At 34.6% G+C, this 18,849-nt stretch overlaps 3 pseudogenes; 1 reads left to right on the top strand and 2 right to left on the bottom strand.

Annotated features, from left to right (window-relative positions):
• Positions 1-903: 903 nt before the first annotated feature.
• On the bottom strand, positions 904-8,505 carry LOC132799986 (acetyl-coenzyme A carboxylase carboxyl transferase subunit beta, chloroplastic-like; annotated as a pseudogene).
• A 1,721-nt stretch (positions 8,506-10,226) lies between these two features.
• LOC125420478 (ribulose bisphosphate carboxylase large chain-like) lies at positions 10,227-11,677 on the bottom strand (annotated as a pseudogene).
• Positions 11,678-12,340: 663 nt separating this feature from the next.
• LOC125420479 (ATP synthase subunit beta, chloroplastic-like) lies at positions 12,341-14,269 on the top strand (annotated as a pseudogene).
• The last annotated feature ends 4,580 nt before the right edge of the window (positions 14,270-18,849 follow it).

Below are 18,849 nucleotides of genomic sequence, written 5' to 3'. Positions count from 1 at the left end.
TTAATATTTGATTTGTACCTGTTATTTATTCTTATATTAATCTTTTAACCTGTCATAAAGATATCTTATAATTCATAATAATTATACTATTATACTGAGTATACCTAAGTGAGTATATACACTAATTAATATTAATTTATTAATAAAGGGTATATAATGTATATATACTAAGATATAATAAAATAAGATAATAAAATAAGGATATAATAAGGACTCTATAATATAAGAGTTTGTAGACTAATATATATATATTTAATATATATTAAATAAATAAATAAAATATTATAAGTCTGTAAAGTATATAATAGACCAGAGTATACTAAGTACGTATATAATATAATTAATGTAAATCAAAAGTGTAAATATGTAAATAAAATAAGTAAATAAATGGGCTTATTCATCTTTCTACATGCAATATATATATATGATAATTCACTTTTTTATTATGTTCATTATTTTCATTATTTATTTTTATTATTCTTCATATTTGTTTTTCCCTTCGCGAAAAAATTCGTTATAATACAATCTGACAAAAGAGATTCTTAGTAAAATCGGGATTCTTGAGGGATATAGAAAGATGCAGGACCCACTCACCCGATTTCAAGGATGAAAGAGACAAAATTCGATCTTTTTCTTTTATTTGATAGAGATTTCCTGACCTGATTAGTAATCAGGACTATCAATAAAAAAAGTATCCGCATGATTCTTTTTCCAATTTAATCTTATGCTACCAAAGAAAAATCCATTCTTGGAATTTTGACTTTGCTTCCTATAAACTAAATAACTACTTGGTTACCACAAAACAAGTAATAAATTTTTGAATTTATTAAATTTAATAATTTATTGAATATTAAATTAAGGATAAAATTAAGGATAAGGATATATGGCTCTCCTTAATTTTATTTTTGATTTCATTTTTCGATTCAAAGGAAAGAAAGCATGGAGCTGAAATAACTCACTCAGAACGCCTTTTAAAGGATTACATGGTACGATTGGATCGAATAAGCTCTTATGGAATAAATATTCAGCCGCTTGTGCACCCTCAGGTACTGTCTTATTCAATGTTTGTTCAATTACTCTTTTACCCACAAATGCAACGTAGGCATTTGGTTCGGCAATAATGATATCTCCCAGCATACCAAAACTAGCTGTCACCCAACCCGTAATAGGAGATGAAAGGATTGATACATAGAATAACTTATTATTTGATTGATAACAACATAAATAAAAAGATATTTTAGCCATTTGCATCAAGCTCAAACTTCTTTCTTGCATACATGCTCCTCTAGAAGCACACACTAGAATAAGAGGTAAAAATTTATTGGTAGCATGTTCGATCAAATGTGTGATTTTCTCGCTCACTACCGATCCCATACTACCCCCCATAAACTGAAAATCCATAACCCCGATTGCTACAGGAATACCATTTAGTCGACCTATGCCTCTTTGAAAAACATTAGTTAATCCTATCATGCTTTGATTAAAATCAGTACAATCTTTATAAGGTTCCTCCCGTGAGTGAAATTGTATGGGATCCTTAGAGACCATGTCTGATACGAACCTAGGATGACTTGCGCCTAAACCTGCATTATATTAGCCCAGATCTAATTATGTTCAAGTTCTAATGGTCATCTTGACCCCTAACTAACCTGTGATTAGAAATCTTTGTATATAATGAACACACCACAATAGGTGATGGTAGGGCTATTGATAAGTCAAACTAAAATACTCATTCACTAATGGTGTTTTAGGTGTTCAAAAGAACAAAGAGAATTCAATTTCACAAATAATTTTCTATATAAAATTGAACCTTAATTTCTTATTGAAAATAAGCCTTTAAATAGGCTTTCAATGAACAAAATAAAACCCTAAAAGGATTAGGAAATTTTGGTAACATAGAATCCAATTAGGAAATTGCCTAATTTCACACCCTTTCCTAATCTAATTTGGATTAATTAATTCTATTATTTTAAATTAAGAATTAATTAATTTATAATGAAAATAATAAAATAATAAATTTCCTCAGTTGATTTGTCCAGCAAATAAATAAATAGAAACCAAATAAAATACTAATTTCCTAAAACAAAAGGTCAAAATCAAATTAGGAAACCAGTTGGCTAGTTTGACCACTAAGATATCTTTGACCAATCTCCAGCTTGTTTAAGCTCCAAGTCAGCTTCCATATGCTTTGTAGGATTCCAAATAGGCTGCTCATGAAGTCCCACATGTTGCCATTACTTGAAGGAAAAAGAAAAAGCCAACTCAAAAAAATTCAGTAAAGTCAGTACGCAATACAACAAATTTCGGCCAAATTTTTAAGTTATCCATACAAGTACGTACAAGTTGGTTTTACTTCTGCCTTGAATTGTTTCCATGACCTCTTAGTGACATTATCCATGAAGCATTGGATCCATTTTATGCTGCCCAGACTCCATAAAGGCATCAAAATCGCTACCCGGGTTCGTATCGGCTTCCACCATTTGTATGCTCAAAACAAGTCTTGGATCTTCGGGTATGGACAAGCCCTCTTGAGAATGAATTACTTGTTGGATAAAGGCAGCAAGGTTGTCCTTAAACCTCTTATATTGAGCCCTAGTGATCAGCCCAGTCTTCATCCATATTGGGTCAGCACCTTAGCGGGTTGTCGGTTATATGGGCACGGGCGGATTCCCATCATTCCCCTCCTCTTGAAAAGGATTTGTCCTCAAATCAATATCATCACCTGCAGAAAAAGGAGATAAATCAGCAACATTAAATGTGGCACTTACATTCTACTCACCCATTAAATCAAGTTTGTAGGCAATCTCGTTAATCCGCTCTAAAACTTGAAAAAGGTCCATCCACGCGTGGAATAAACTTTGACTTTCTTTATTTTGGAAACCTTTCCTTTCGTAAGTGCAACCAAATCAAATATCTTAGGTCAAACACTATCACCAAAAAATCTAAAAATACATGTTCATTAGTGCAAAAATTATACTTTTCAAATTTAGAAAATAATCTCTTCCAAATTTTCAAATTTCCACAAAGTAAAGCTTTCAACAAAGCAGATAAAGTTCTATACAACAAAAATGTTTTTAAATAAGCATCTTTATAATTCATAATCAGAAATTGTTCCTTACTCAAGATGGCTTTATTAACATCCCTAAAACTCAAATAAAATTTTTTACTTTTCCTTTCTTTTCTTTCTTTTCCATTCTCACTCATGGTTTCATTGAATTTTGCATCACTCTCGGCTTTTTCTCCAAGTTTCTCACTATGGCTCTTGTGTTTCTCTATTTTTCTCACTCCACTTTTGGCTTTCTCATGATTTTTCCATTCAATTTGGGTTTTAGAATGCTTACCTTGGACAGAAACCTCGAACTTACCTTCTTGGATGGATGGTGAAACCGTTGGTGCCATACTAGCTTTCTTCTTGAGTTTTTCGGCCTCCCTCCTTTGTTGGATTTGTAACTAGTCTCTATATACTTCCTTAGGAGTTAATAGCTCCAGCTTGACCTTCTTACCTTTAAATCTAAAAACAATACAATTTTGTAGACTATAGTGAGTAGCATCTTTATCAAATTGCCATGGTCTAGCTAATAGAATATGTCCGGCATGCATAGGCACAACATCACACAAAACAACATCCGCATATTTATCTATGCTAAATTTTACTTTGGCTTGTGTATTCAATTTCCTCTCACCACTGTTATTAAGCCATTGTAATCTATAAGGTTTAGGATTTTTAATTGTTGTCCAGCCTAGTTTATCTACCACAAGATTACTAATTACATTGGTACAACTTCCACTACCAATAATCATACTACAAATCTTACCTTGGATTTCACATCAGATGTGGAAGATGTTTTCTCTTTGAACTTGCTCCTTATCCTTGTATACAGCAAGCAATTTCTTAGAAACCAAGTTTAATTCGGCATTGGATGCCTAGAATGTCTTGGCTTCATCTTCAAGTTCTTCCTCTCCGTGTTCGGTCTCACACTCACTTTCTTCACTTTCCGATTCTAGCTCACCATTACCCTTTAACACCATGATTCTTCTATTCGGGCATCGAAAAACGATGTGTCCTCATCCTTGGCACTTAAAACAAATAATTTCTCTAGATCTTGAAGGTTTAGGATCAGATTTTACATTATTCTTTGGTGATTGGACAGATTTGGCTTTAGGCTCCCTTTTTGGCCGATTGGTGCTTTCTTCTCCCACCTTCGGCTTTGGCTTGTTTTCATAGGTAGGATTGTTTCTCCAACCACTTGGAATTGATCTTCCGCTATTGGAAACACCCCCAAACCATGAGCCTATACCCCTCCTCTTGAATTGATGCTCTAATTTAATAGCCACATGCAACATGTCCTCCAATTTCACATATTGTTGTAATTCTAGTTGATTGGCCATCTCACGATTCAAACCACCATGGAATCTTTCCATGGTTGCTTCTCTATCCTCGTTCATGCTTAACCTTATCATAATCATCTCTATCTCCTTGTAATAATCCTCCACGGACCTACTTCCTTGAGATAAATATCGAAGCATTTGATGTAGCAACCTATGATAGTATGATGGTACAAATCACTTCCTCATGGCTCCTTTCATTTGTTGCCATGTAGTGATCAAGTCATCACCAACTCTCCTACGAGTGTTTTACTCATTGGTCCACCATTGGAGTGCATAATGACCAAACTCCATTGCTGCCAACTTCACCTTCTTGGCCTCCGAATAATTATGACAATCTAAGATCATCTCCATTCTCTCCTCCCATTCCAAATATGCCTCCAGATCACTTTTTCCCATGAAAGGTGGAATGTTTACCTTGATATTCCCTTGATCATCATCTTCATTCCTTGCTGTTCTCCCATGGATTGGCCTTTCTTGAGGTTTAAAAATTTCATCAAACCCCTCATCTATGTCATCTCCAAAGTTACTTCCCCCAAATTCCTCTCTTGGTCGTCCTTGGCCCCCTCGACCTCCATAAGCATCTAACCTTATATTCAACCCTCCTTGTGATGTTTCTATCCTATCCATCCTTTGATCTATGTTATCAAATCGGGCATTCATCCACTGCAATTGCTTCAATATAGCCTTCATGTCCGTCTGCTCACCACTCCCCATAGCTCGGGAACCACCATGGAATCCTACGGACTCTTCTTCATTAATTCTTAAAGGTGGATCTCCTCTTCTCACCCTTGAATCTGCCATGTTAGTATGAATAATACAAAAAGAAAATAAATTCTCGCTCATGTGTTTCACTTAATCAAGGTCTCGACACTCATCTTTTCACACTAGTTTCGGCTTTTACCCTCTTTTAAGCTCACACACTCTTGCCTTTTTCCACTCAATGAATTATCTTAAAGTTCTAATTAAAACATCCCAAAAACATCAATTTGATCACAAGTATGTTTTAATTAAACTTATCAACAAAACAGTAGCAAAAAGTAAGCAATACAGACTGAATTAACAAAAATTAGTTTTTGGCTTTCTAGGCAAAATAAAGCAAAATAGTAGGGGAAATTTTGGAATTAGCAAGAACTGGACTAGATGGTAAAAGATTAAGGATTCAAGAATAAAATTTAGGAAAAATAATTTCAAACACTTATAAGAATCAAATCGAACAAAAATATAGAATAGTGTTGGTTGTTGTCCTTGTAATTCAAGTTTTGTATCAAGTCCTTCAACTAATTTTAATCCACAAAATTTAAACACCCAAAATTAAAATATCCAGCAATAAAAATAATTCCCCAGCAACTCCAAATGTTGAATAAATAATCAACAAAACAACAGCTCCAATAATTTCCAGCAAACAAATCAAACTCCAACAAACCGAAATTTTTTTTTTTATTCGGCTTTTCTTCTTCCTTTTTTTTTTCTTTTTTTTTTTTTTTACTCACATAAGACAACTGCAGTAGCAAGAATCAACACCAAAATTGCAATTGTAACACCAAATAATCACCAAACTGGTCACCTCCCAAACAAAATACAAACGTGCAGTTTTAATATCTGTTCAGCTTTTATTTCATTCTTTTTTGAATATATTAATGCAAATATTTAAGACTAAAATATCAAAGAAAAATCAACAAAAACAAAAATTAACAAGAACAATAATGAAAGACAACCAACAAACCAGGAAGCAAAAATACGGTAAAACTAGGAAATCCTAATTCAACTAGGAATGAATATATATATATTTTTTTAAAGATGCAGGATGTGTATGATGATAAAGGCAACCTTAACCTAATGCTAAAATTTCAGATTAACATAAACAAAATAAATCAAATAAAGATAGATCAAACTTGAACAAAATTGGCTCTGATACTAAATGATACGAACCTAGGACGACCTACGCCTCAACCCATATTATATTAGCCCGGATCTAATTATGTACAAGTTCTAATGGTCACCTTGACCCCTAACCAATCTGTGATTATAAACCTTGGTATATAATGAAGACACCACAATAGGTGATGGAAGGCCTATTGATAAGTCAAACAAAAACACTCAATCAAACTAAGGCCTGTTGAATGAACAAAATAAAACCCTAAAAGGATTAGGAAATTTTAGCCAACATAGAATCCAATTAGGAAATTGCCTAATTTCACACCCTTTCCTAATCTAATTTGGATTAATTAATTTCCTTATTTTGAATTAGGAATTAAGTAATTTACAATGAAAATAATAAATTATAACTTTCCTAAGTTGATTTTTCCAGTAAATAAATAAATAGAAACCAAAAAGAAAGAGTAATTTCCTAAAACAAAAAGTCAAAATCAAATTAGGAAACTAGTTGACTAGTTTGACTACTAAGGTATCTTTGACCAATCTCCAGCTTGTTTGGGCTCCAAATCAGCTTCCATATGCTTTTTAGGATGCCAAATAGGCTGTTTATCAAGTCCTACACGTTTCCATTGGTTGAAGGAAAAAGCAAAAGCCAACTCAGAAAAATATTGTAAAGTTAGTAAGCAATATAGTAATTTTCGGCGAAATTTTGAAGTTGTCCATACAAGTCCATACAAATTGGTTTTACTTCTGCTTTGACTTGTTTCCATTACCTCTTAGTGATATTTATTGAATCTATGAAGCATTGGATCCATTTCATGCTGCTCGAACTCCATAAATGCACCAAAATCGATACCTGGGTTTGTATCGGATTCCACCATTTGTATGCTCAAAGCAAGTCTTGGATCTTTGGGTATGGACAAGCCCTTATGAGAATGAATTACTCCTTCGATAAAGGCAGCAAGGTTGTCCTTAAAACTCTTAGATCGAGCCCTAGTGATCGGCCTGGTCTTTATCCGTATCGGGTTAGCACCCCAGCGCGTTGTCAGTTGTGCGGGCACGGGCGGATTCGTATCATTGTCTTCATCCTGAGGCTCCTAAGTACCTGGATCAACCAAACTTTAGATTCTATCTGAATTAGTCATCTTCATATGATGTCCACAATGTTCACAAATATTCATTTGAAATTTAAAATTTTTTTTATAATTTAATCTATAACAATTTTCGCATTGCACCCACAAATATTTGTATGTTTTAGTTATCTCTAAATCACTTTTTCTGTCTCTTATTTGTATTTGATTTAGAGAAAATGCTAAATCATTTTAACTTTCTCTTATTTCAGCTAGAGCTTTCGTTAATTTCTTTTCTTTTAAAATTTTATTTAATTTTAATTTGTTTTCTTTTAGTTGGGTTAGAGCTCTCTCTAAATCCCTTTTTCTTTTTCTTATTTCAGTTAGAGCTCTCTTGAACTCTCTTTTTTCTTAGAGTTTTTGCACTATCATCCGTACTAGTTCGTATACTGGAACTCCCACTTTTACTACTCTTATCTCTTTCATCAAAAATGTAACTATAAATGCAACTGTCATTGCAATTGACACCACTATTTAAAATATAACGATCAGTATTGATTTGAGAACGAAGACAACTATCAATGCAACTAGTAATGCCATTATTCCAACTATATTTAGTATCATACATGTAAAGATAATAGTGAGGATCGTCACTCTTAGATACGTTATTCGGATAACCAAAATTCTGATAACTATAAAAAGAACTTTTTGGTGCACTTAGAAAAGAACGATCGGTGTCAGTATCAAAAATTCGATTTTTAATATCAAAATATGGGACAAAGTAATGGTCCCTATTACTATCCCTAAAGAAAAGAAGTTTGATCAGATATGAAATATGGTCCCTATTACTATCCCTAAAGAAAAGAAGTTTGATCAGATATGAAATTTTGAATATACCTCCGACGCCGACTAAATGATCAACATTACTATAATTATAATTGCTCCTTTCAATCCCATCAGGAATTTTTTTATTCATATGATTTATAATCGGATCTTTATTTACACTGGTATTTTCATTTTCAATAAAACCACCAAGACAATCTATTAATTTACTTAACCCACACCTGTATTCTAACCCCCTCCTAAACAACATCGAATCAAACTGCCATTTTTCCATAGAGCTTTCTTGCCCCCATTTACATGAAAATACAATAAATGAATAGTCATTTAATAAAAATCATTTGAATATTCCGATTAGAATTTAGAATCAGGATAAGCATATAAATCCAATCACTAGGATTATTAACTAATAACAAGTAGATACTGAAAAAAAAAAAAAAGAAGAAGTGATTATCCCTTGCGAGAATCTGGGGTATCTCTTCTCCATATGTGATAAAATAGGATGAAATAGTTTTTCAATTCAAAATAATTGAATAAGGTTTTTTTTGAATAACCTTTTTTTGTAAAATCTTGCCTACTAATCAGTATCTATTCCAACACATAATGAAAAGGACAATATATAAGATGGGTAGAAGAAATTGTGATACTCGACTCGATCCATGATTTGAAACGGCAAGATATAATAATATATGATGTGATTCTGCCCCTGCCCACACATCCATCCATGTCTTGGAGGACATCCATACCTCGGAGGGCAACCATACCTTGGATACCTCAAAGGGCATCCATACGTTGGAGGACATCCATACCTCGGGGAGCATTTGACCTCGGACAACATCAGTCCATCCATGTCTTGGACAACACTAGTGTCATCCATGTCTCGGACAACACCAGTTCTTTTGAACATCAACAGCACATTCATACCTCGGACAACATTCCACCTCGGCTATCAACTATCTAGGACATTTGACTCTTGTTTAACTATTTCGGACATCTTACTCTTGTCCAACTATCTCAGACATCTAACTCTTGGACAACATCAGCTATCTCGGCCAGTTGACACTATATAGTTCGGACACAAGCTAACTCGGATGAAAGGCATGTTCGGACACAAGCTAACTTGGATGGAAGACAAGCTCGGTCATGAGTTAGCTCGGTTGAAGACATAATTCAGCCTAGATGTCAAAGTCTACTCGTTACCTAATTTGCGATTGACTTTCTTTTTTTTTTTTTTGGGTTTTTATTTATTTATTTGCTGGACAAATAAGTTTAGGAAAGTTTATATTTTATTATTTTGTTTGTAAATTAATTAATTCCTAATTGAAAAATAAGGGAATTAATTAATTAGACTAGGGAAAGGAAGGAATCCATCAAGCTAGAACTCTTCATTGTGTGGCCGGTTTTTCCTAGGGTTTTTAGGGTTTATTTTGTTTCTTTCAAAGCCTATTTAAAGGTTTATTTTTCAATAAGAATACAACTCTGATTTGATTGACAAAATACTTGTGAGATTAATTATCTCTTTGTTCTTTGAGAACACCTAAAACACCATTAGAGAATTGGTTGTTTTAGCTTGACTTATCAATAGGTTTTCCATCCCCTATTGTGGCGTTTACATTATACCAAGGTTTCTAACCATAGGTTGGTTAGGGGTTGAGGTCAATTCCATTAGAACTTGAACTTAATTTATGATCCGGGCTAATATAATATAGGTTTAGGTGCAGGTTGTCCTAGGTTCGTATCAATATATAAACAAGATATAATAATATATAAAATAAAAATATAACTATAAAAATGATAATTAAAATATATAATATAAAAAATGAAAAATACACCAATCCTAAGGATCCATTGGATTAATTGTGGATCCAACACAACAATAGAAACATTTAAGTTGTTTTACCTTATATTTTGTATTTAAGATCTTGTATATCTAGATAGATCTGTATCTATAAAAAGTTGATAAAATCTTTGTATTCGGCTCAATCCTTTTACTAAAAGATTCAGCTGAGTTTAATTTCAATTACAATTAAGAGAATGAATAGTAAGTAATTACTGGATTACAAAGTATCCATTGCTTCGAATTCAAATTTGACCTCCTTCCATACTTCACAAGCAGTAGCTAGTTCAGGAATCCATTTACTAACCTCACGGATGATTTCATTACCCTCACGAGCAAGATCACATCCCTCATTACGAGCTTGTACACATGCTTCTAGAGCTACTCGATTAGCTAAGGTACCGGGAGCATTTTTCCAAATGTGTCCTAAAGTTCCTCTACCAAACTTTTGTACAGAATCATCTCCAAAGATCTCGGTCAGAGTGGGCAGATGCCAAACATTAATACCCTCTGAAGCCACAGGGATAACACCTAGCAGAGAGACCTAATCTTGCATGAAATAACTACCGCGACTTCGAACTTTTCAATAAAATCATTGCATAGTAAATCAACAAAGCCTAAAATGATGTCTTTTTTCCCTTCAGGTTTACCTACTACAGTACCAGTGTGAATATGATCTCCACCAGACAGACGTAACGCTTTAGCTAGCACACAAAAGTGCATACCATGATTTTTTCATCAATCAATAATTGCATGCATTGCACGGTGGATATGAAGAAGTAGACCATTATCTCGACAATAATGAGCCAAGCTAGTATTTACAGTGAATCCCACTATTAAGTAATCGTGCATTATAATAGTAACTCCCAATTCTCTAGCAAATACAACCATTTTAATCGTTTATTTGCATGTACCTGCAGTAGCATTCAAGTAGTGCCCTTTGATTTCACCTGTTTCAGCCTATGCTTTATAAATGACTTCGGTACAAAATAAGAAATGGTCTCTCCAATGCATAAATGGTTGGGAATTCACTTTCTCATCATCTTTAGTAAAATCAAGCCCACCACGAAGGCATTCATAAATTGCTCTACCGTAATTCTTCGTAGATAACCTCAATTTAGGTTTAATAGTACATCCCAATGGGGGGCGGCCATACTTGTTCAATTTATCTCTTTCAACCTGGATGACATGAGGCGGTCCTTGGAAAGTTTTAGTATAAGAAGGAAGGATTCGTAAATCCTCCAAACGTAGAGTGTGTAGGGTTTTGAACCCAAAACATTACCCACAATGGAAGCAAATATGTTAGTAACAGAACCTTCTTCAAAAAGGTCTAAAGGGTAAGCTACATAAGCAAAATATTGATTTTCTTCTCCATCAACGGGCTCAAGGCCATAGCATCGACCTTTGTAACGATCAAGACTGGTAAGCCCGTCAGTCCATACAATTGTCCATGTACCAGTAGAAGATTCAGTAGCTACCATGGCCCTGATTCCTCAGGTGGAACTCCAGGTTGAGGACTTACTCGAAATGCTGCCAAGATATCAGTATCTTTGGTTTCATAGTTAGGAGTGTAATAAGTCAATTTATAATCTTTAATGCTGGCTTTGAATCCAACACTTGCTTTAGTCTTTGTTTGTGGTGACATAAGTCCCTCCCTACAACTCATGAATTAAGAATTCTCACAATACCAAGGTTTACTTGACATGAATTAGGAGTTAATGAAACTTTTCATATGAACCTTTCACAAAATTATCAACTAATCATAACGGTTCGTTCTTAGACTATGGTATTTGATTTGCCAAATACATCATTATTGTATACTCTTTCATATGTATGGCGTAACCCGCTCATTGTTTTTCAAAGTTTCTAATCTCTTACCTTTTTTATGATCGAAATATCTAAAAAATTCACTCTTGACAGTAATATATGTTGTATATATAAATCCTATATGTAAAAATATACAGAATTCATTCATGAATAGAAAGAAAGGGTATAAGTATAAAAAAGAAAAATAATATTAATATAATAAATAATAGGCTAGGCGTAAATCAATATGCTCAAATAGGAAAATAGGACATGAAATAAGGGCCAATGAGATAGAAAAAAGGAATCACAAATAGAATAGAGTTTGGGTTCAAATTCCATAGATAATATGTTCGTATTGCCTATAATGATAGGCAAATGAAAGACTTTCTCAAGATTTTTATCATTATACCCTATACCCTTATCATTATACAGAATTCATTCATGACTAAAAAAGTAAACAACTGGATTACTTCGATTGGATGGCCCCAACAAAGTCGAGTGTTAGCATCCATTTTTGATTTCTTATTGAAATATTGAATTAACCGATTAACTTAACTTACTATCGAACATTTATTTTTTATTTCAATAATTTTCGCAAAAAATTTCGACATCTTTTTATTTTATTATGAGAATCAATCCTACTATTTGTGGTCCTGGGGGTCCCGCACTTGAAAAAAACAATCTAGGGCGTATTGCTCAAATCATTGGTCCGGTATTGGATGTAGCTTTTCCATTGGGCAAGATGGCTATGAGTGCCACAGATGGTCTAATGAGAGGAATGGAAGTGATTGACACAAGAGCTCCACTAAGCATTCCAGTCGGTGGAGCGACACTAGGATGGATTTTCAACGTCCTTGGAGAGCCCGTTGATAATTTAGGTCCTGTAGATACTCACATAATGTCTCCTATTCATAGGTCTGCGTGTGCCTTTATACAATTAGATACAGAATTATCGATTTTTGAAACAAGAACTGAAGTAGTAAATCTTTTAGCCTTTTATCGCCATGGAGGAAAAATAGGATTATTCGGGGGAGTGGGAGTGGGCAAAACAATACTCATTATAGAATTGATCAACAACATTGCTAAAGCTCATAGGGGCATATCCGTATTTGGCAGAGTAGGTGAATGTACTCGTGAAGGCAATGATCTTTACATAGAAATGAAAGAATCTAGACTAATTAATGAAAAAAATATTTCAGAATCAAAAGTAGCTCTAGTCTACAGTCAGATGAATGAACCACCGAGAGCGCATATGAAAGTTGGTTTAACCACCCTAACTATGGCGGACTATTTCTAAGATATTAATGAACAGGACATACTTCTATTTATTGACAATATCTTTCGTTTTGTCCAAGTAGGATTCGAAGTATCAGCCTTGTTGGGTAGAATGCCCTCCGCTGTGGGATATCAACCCACTCTTAGTACCAAAATGGCTTCTTTACAAGAAAAAAAATTACTTTTACCAAACCGGGGTCCATAACTTCTATTCAAGCAGTTTATAAACCCACAGACGATTTGATCGATCCTGCTCCGGCCACAACATTTGCACATTTATATGTTACTACCATCCTATCAAGAGGATTGGCTGCCAAAGGTATCTATCCAGCAGTAGATCCTTTAGAGTCAACGAAAACTATGCTCCAACCTCGGATCGTTGGTGACGAACATTATGAAAATGCGCAAAGAGTTAAATAAACTTTACAATGTTATAAAGAACTTTAAGACATTATAGCTATTCTTGGGTTGGATGAATTATTTGAAAAAGATCGCTTAACCATAGCAAGAGCATGAAAAATTGAGCGTTTTCTATCACAGCCCTTTTTCGTAGTAGATGTATTTACTGATTCACCAGGGAAATATGTTGGTCTAGCAGAAACAATTAGAGGATTTAAAGTGATCCTTTCTGGCGAATTAGATGGTTAGTCTAAGCAGGCTTTTTATTTGGTAGGTGACATCGATGGAGCTATTGCAAAGGCTACGAACTTAGAAATGGAGAGCAAATTGAATAAATGACCTTAAATCTTTGTGTACTAACCCCGAATCGTATTCTTTGGGATTTGGAAGTGAAAGAAATAATTTTATCTACTAATAGTGGACAAATCAACATATTACCAAACCACGTGCCCATTACCACAGCTGTAGATATCGGTATTTTTAGAATACACCTTAACGACCAATGGTTAACGATGGCTCTGATGGGTAGTTTTGCTAGAATAGGCAATAATGAGATCACTGTTTTAGTAAATGATGCAGAGAAGGGTAGTGACATTGATCCACAAGAAGCTCAACAAAATCTTGAAATAGGGAAGCTAACTTGAGTAAAGCTGAAGGCAAAAGACAAACAATTGAAGTAAATCTCCTTCTCAGACGAGCTAGGACACGAGTAGTGATGCGAATCTACCCGAGACTGTTCAACCGACAACACGCTGGGGTGCTGACCCAATACGAATGAAGATGGGACCGATCACTAGGGCCCAAGCCAAGAAGTTCAAGGACAATATTGCTGTCTTCATACAAGGAATAAGTCATAGTCAAGAGGGGTTGGCCATATCTAAAGAACCAAGGCCTGTTTTACTCATACAAGCAATAGAAGCCAAAATGCCCGGGTGACATTTTTGGTGACACTATGGAGGTCGGGTTGTATGAATTGGAACCCCATCCTTATGGGTTCAATTCATATGGAAGATGAGTCATAGAAACCAGCCAAAGAAGCTTCAAAGTCGACCAATAAGGTGGTTTGCGTACAAGGGGAAGAAAAGGCCGGATTTGCTGTATTCCTTGCTGGCTTTACTGTATTGGCCTTTTCTCATACTTCCAAGCAAGGGCAACGTGAGGAACTTCACAATAAGCTTATTTGGCATTCCACAAAGACTATTGAAGCTGATTTGGAGTCCAATTGGATCAAAGAAGGGTCATTACCAACATAGCCAAAAATTACCATTTTTAGTTTCCTAATTTGTTTTTACTTTTTGTTTTAGGAAACTACCATTACTTTTTGGCTTTTATTTATTTATTTTCTCGAAAAATAACTTTAGGAAGGTTTTTATTTTATTCTTTCCAATGTAAATTAATTAATTCCTAATTTAATATAAAGGAATTAATTAATCAAACTTAGATTAGGAAAGGAAGTATAGGTTCGGCCAACTAGGTTTCTTTATGTGTGTGGCCGGTTTTTCCTAGGGTTTTTAGGGTTTATTTTGTTTCTTTCAAAGCCTATTTAAAGGCTTATTTTTCAGTAATAAAACAACTTTTATTTGATTAAGAAAATACTTGTGAGATTAATTATATCTTTGTTCTTTGGGAACACCTAAAACACCATTAGAGAATTGGTTGTTTTAGCTTGACTTATCAATAGGTTTTCCATCCCCTATTGTGGCGTCTACATTATACCAAGGTTTCTAACGACAGGTTGGTTAGAGGTTGAAGTCCATTCCATTATAATTTGAACGTAATTAAGATCCGGGCTAATATAATACGGGTTTAGGAGCAGGTCGTCCTAGGTTCGTATCATTTGGTATCAGAGCTAAATTTTGTTCAGGTTTGATCTATCTTTATTTGCTTTTGTTGTTTTTGTGTTATTCTGCAATTTTAAAATTAGGTTAAGGTTGCATCCATCCCATACACGTTCTGCATCTTAAAAAAAAAAAAATTTTCATTCCTAGTTGAATTAGGATTTCCTAGTTTTATCGTATTTTTTTGTTTCCTAGTTTGTTGGTTGTCTTTCATCATTGTTCTTTTAATTTGGTTATTCTTGATTTTTCTTTGCTGTTTTAGTCTTAAATATTTACATTCATCTTTAAAAAAAAAAAAAAAAACAAAAGTTTGCGGCAACATTAAAAAAAAAAAAAAAACTGTACATTTGTGTTTATTTGGAGGTCACAGGTTTGGTGAATTTTTGGAGTTGGAATTGCAAATTTGTTGTTTATTCATGCTACTGCAGTTGTGTCTAATATTCAATGAGTGAAAAAAAAAAAGAGAAGAAAAAAAAAAGAAGAAAGTCGAATATAAAAAAATATATATATATCGGTTTGTTGAAAATTGGTGTTGAAGTTTGTTGGTGGAAATTTTTTGTAACTGCTGCTGTGTTGATTATTTATTCCATATTTGGAATTTGTGGAGAGTTATTTTTGCTGCTGGATAATTTAGTTTGAGTGCTAAATTATTTGGATTAAAATTAGTTAAAGGAATTGATACAAACTTGAATTACAAGAACAACAACCAACACTTTTCTATATTTTTGTTCTCTTTGATTCTTGTTCGTATTTGAATTTCTTTTTCTGGAATTTTATTCTTGAACTCATAATATATTACCATCTGGTCCAGTTCTTCAAAATTCCAAAGTTTTCTCGTTAATTTGCTTTATTTTGTCTAGAAAAACCGAAAATAGTTATTTTCATTCCGTTCGGTATTTGTTTATTTTTGCTTACTGTTTTGTTGATAAGTTTAATTAAAACATACTAGTGATCTAATTGCTGTTTTGTGGGTGTTTTAATTAGAACTTTGAGATAATTCATTGTGTAGAAAAAGGTAAGAGTGTGTGACCTTAAAAGAGGGTAAAAGCCGAAACTAGTGTGCAAACACGAGTGTCGAGACCTTGTTTGAGTGAAACACGTGAGGAAGCAAATATTGTGAGGGTTTATTTTATTTTTTTTGCAGTATTTTACTAACATGGCAGATTCTAGAATGAGGAAAGGAGAGCCACCCTTGAGGATCAATGAGGAGGAGTCCGTAGCATTCCATGGCGATGCCCGAGCTACCGGGAGTGGAGACCAAGTGGACATGAGAGCTGTTTTGGAGTCAATACAGCAGGTTAGTGCTCAAGTTGAGCATGTGAATCAAAGAGTGGGAAGACTAGAAGCCTCACAAGGAATGCCGAATACAAGAAATAGGCAAGAATTCCATGGAGGGCGAGCCCGAGGACGAGGAGGTCGCGAGAGACCGAGAGAGGAATTTGATGAGGAGCCATTCGGTGGAGACTTTGAAGAAGGTATGGATGAAACTTTCGCTGTCCAAGATAGAGCTGGCCATGGAAGATATAGGAGGGAAGATACAGATGATGATTTGAGAAATATCAAGGTTAACATCCTACCTTTTATGGGTAAAAGTGATCCCGAAGCTTATTTAGAGTGGGAAGAAAAAATGGAGATGATTTTTGACTGCCACAACTATTTGGAAGGATAGAAGGTGAAGTTGGCAGCAATGGAGTTTGGAAATTATGTACTCCAATGGTGGACCAATGAGTAAAATACCCGAAGGAGAGTTGGTGATGATTTAATCTCGACATGGCGTCAAATGAAAGGAGGCATGAGGAAACAGTTTGTGCCATCCCATTACCATAGGTTGCTGCATCAAAGTCTTCAATCTTTATCTCAAGGAACTAGGTCCATGGAGGATTTTTACAAAGAGATGGAGATGCTCATGATGAGGCTGAATATGAATGAGGATAGGGAGGCAACAATGGCAAGATTCCTTGGAGGGTTAAACCGTGACATTCCCAACCAGCTTGAATTACAACAATACTTGGAATTGGAGGAGATGTTGCATGTAGCAATTAAGCTTGAGAGCCAATTCAAGAGGAAGGGTGTTAGTACATGGTTTGGAGAAGTTTCTAGCAGTGGAAGGACAGGTTCAAGTGGCTGGAAAAACAATTCCACTTGTGAAAGCAAGCTGAAGCCGAAACTTGGTGAAGAAACTACCAACTGGCCGATAAGAGAATTTAAAACCGAATCTGCCCAAGCCATTAAAAGTGAGGTAAAATCTAAACCTAAACCTCAAAATTCAAGAGAAATGATTTGTTTCAAGTGCCAAGGAAGAGGACATATAGCCAGCCAATGCCCGAATAGAAGGATAATGGTAATTAGGGGTAATGGAGAGGTGGAATCCGAAAGTGAGGCTAGTGAGGCTGGAATCGAACAAGAAGATTAAGGACTTGATGATGAGGCTGAACCATTAAACACATCAAATGTTGAGCTAAATTTGGTCTCAAGGAGGGTACTTGCTGTTTACAAGGATGAAGAACAAATTCAACGAGAGAACATCTTCCACACTCGTTGTTAAATACAAGGTAAAATTTGTAGCATGATTATAGATAGTGAGAGTTGTACTAATGTAATAAGTAACCTTGTCGTTGATAAATTAGACTTAAAAACAATAAAACATCCTGAACCATATAGATTACAATGGCTTAATGATAGTGGTGAGATGAAAGTAAACAAACAAGTCAAAGTAAAATTTAGTATAGGTAGATATGAGGATGTAGTCTTATGTGATATTGTACCCATGATTGTTGGACATATACTATTAGGTAGGCCATGGCAATTTGATAAAGATGCTACTCATTTTGGTCGAGAAAATAGTATTGTTTTTAGGTTTAAAGGGAAGAAGGTCAAGTTGGAACCATTATCTCCTAAAGAGGTTTACAAAGACCAATTACAAATGCAACAAAGGAGAGAAGCCGAAAAGCTCAAGGAAAAAGTAAGTATGGCACCAACGGCTTCCCCATCCTTTCAAGAAGATAAGAATTAGGTTGCTGATCAAGGTAAGGTTTCTAAGACTCATATTAAGTGGAAAGATCAAGGAAAAACCGAAAGAGAGGGGAAAAAAAGTGGCAAACCCGAGAACTTGGAGAAGGAAGAGAAATCCGAAGGTTTGTGCCCATCCAAGGGAAAAGAAAGAAAAGAAAGGTTAAGTAGCAACTTTTATTTGAGTTTAGGGGATATTAATAAGGTTATTGAGTGTAAGAAACCTTTGTTGGTCATGATTTATAAAGAAAATTATTTTACTGATCAAACTAACTTTCAAGAACTTGAATTTCCAAGTTCAATGATTTCTCTTTTGAAAGAATTTGGAGATGTCTTCCTAAATGAGATTCCAATTGGACTACCACCTATTCGAGGGATAGAACATCAAATTGACTTTGTTCCAGGGGCTGCCATACCAAATAGACCAGCTTATAAGAGCAATCCCAAAGAAACAAAGGAGCTGCAAAAACAGGTAAGTGATTTACTTGACAAAGGTTATATTCGTGAGAGT

This window comes from Ziziphus jujuba, chromosome 11, assembly GCF_031755915.1.
Source record: "Ziziphus jujuba cultivar Dongzao chromosome 11, ASM3175591v1".
Classification (NCBI taxonomy): Eukaryota; Viridiplantae; Streptophyta; class Magnoliopsida; order Rosales; family Rhamnaceae; genus Ziziphus; species Ziziphus jujuba.
The sequence above is the reverse complement of the archived record's forward strand: the minus strand, read 5'-3'. Positions and strand labels throughout refer to the sequence as shown.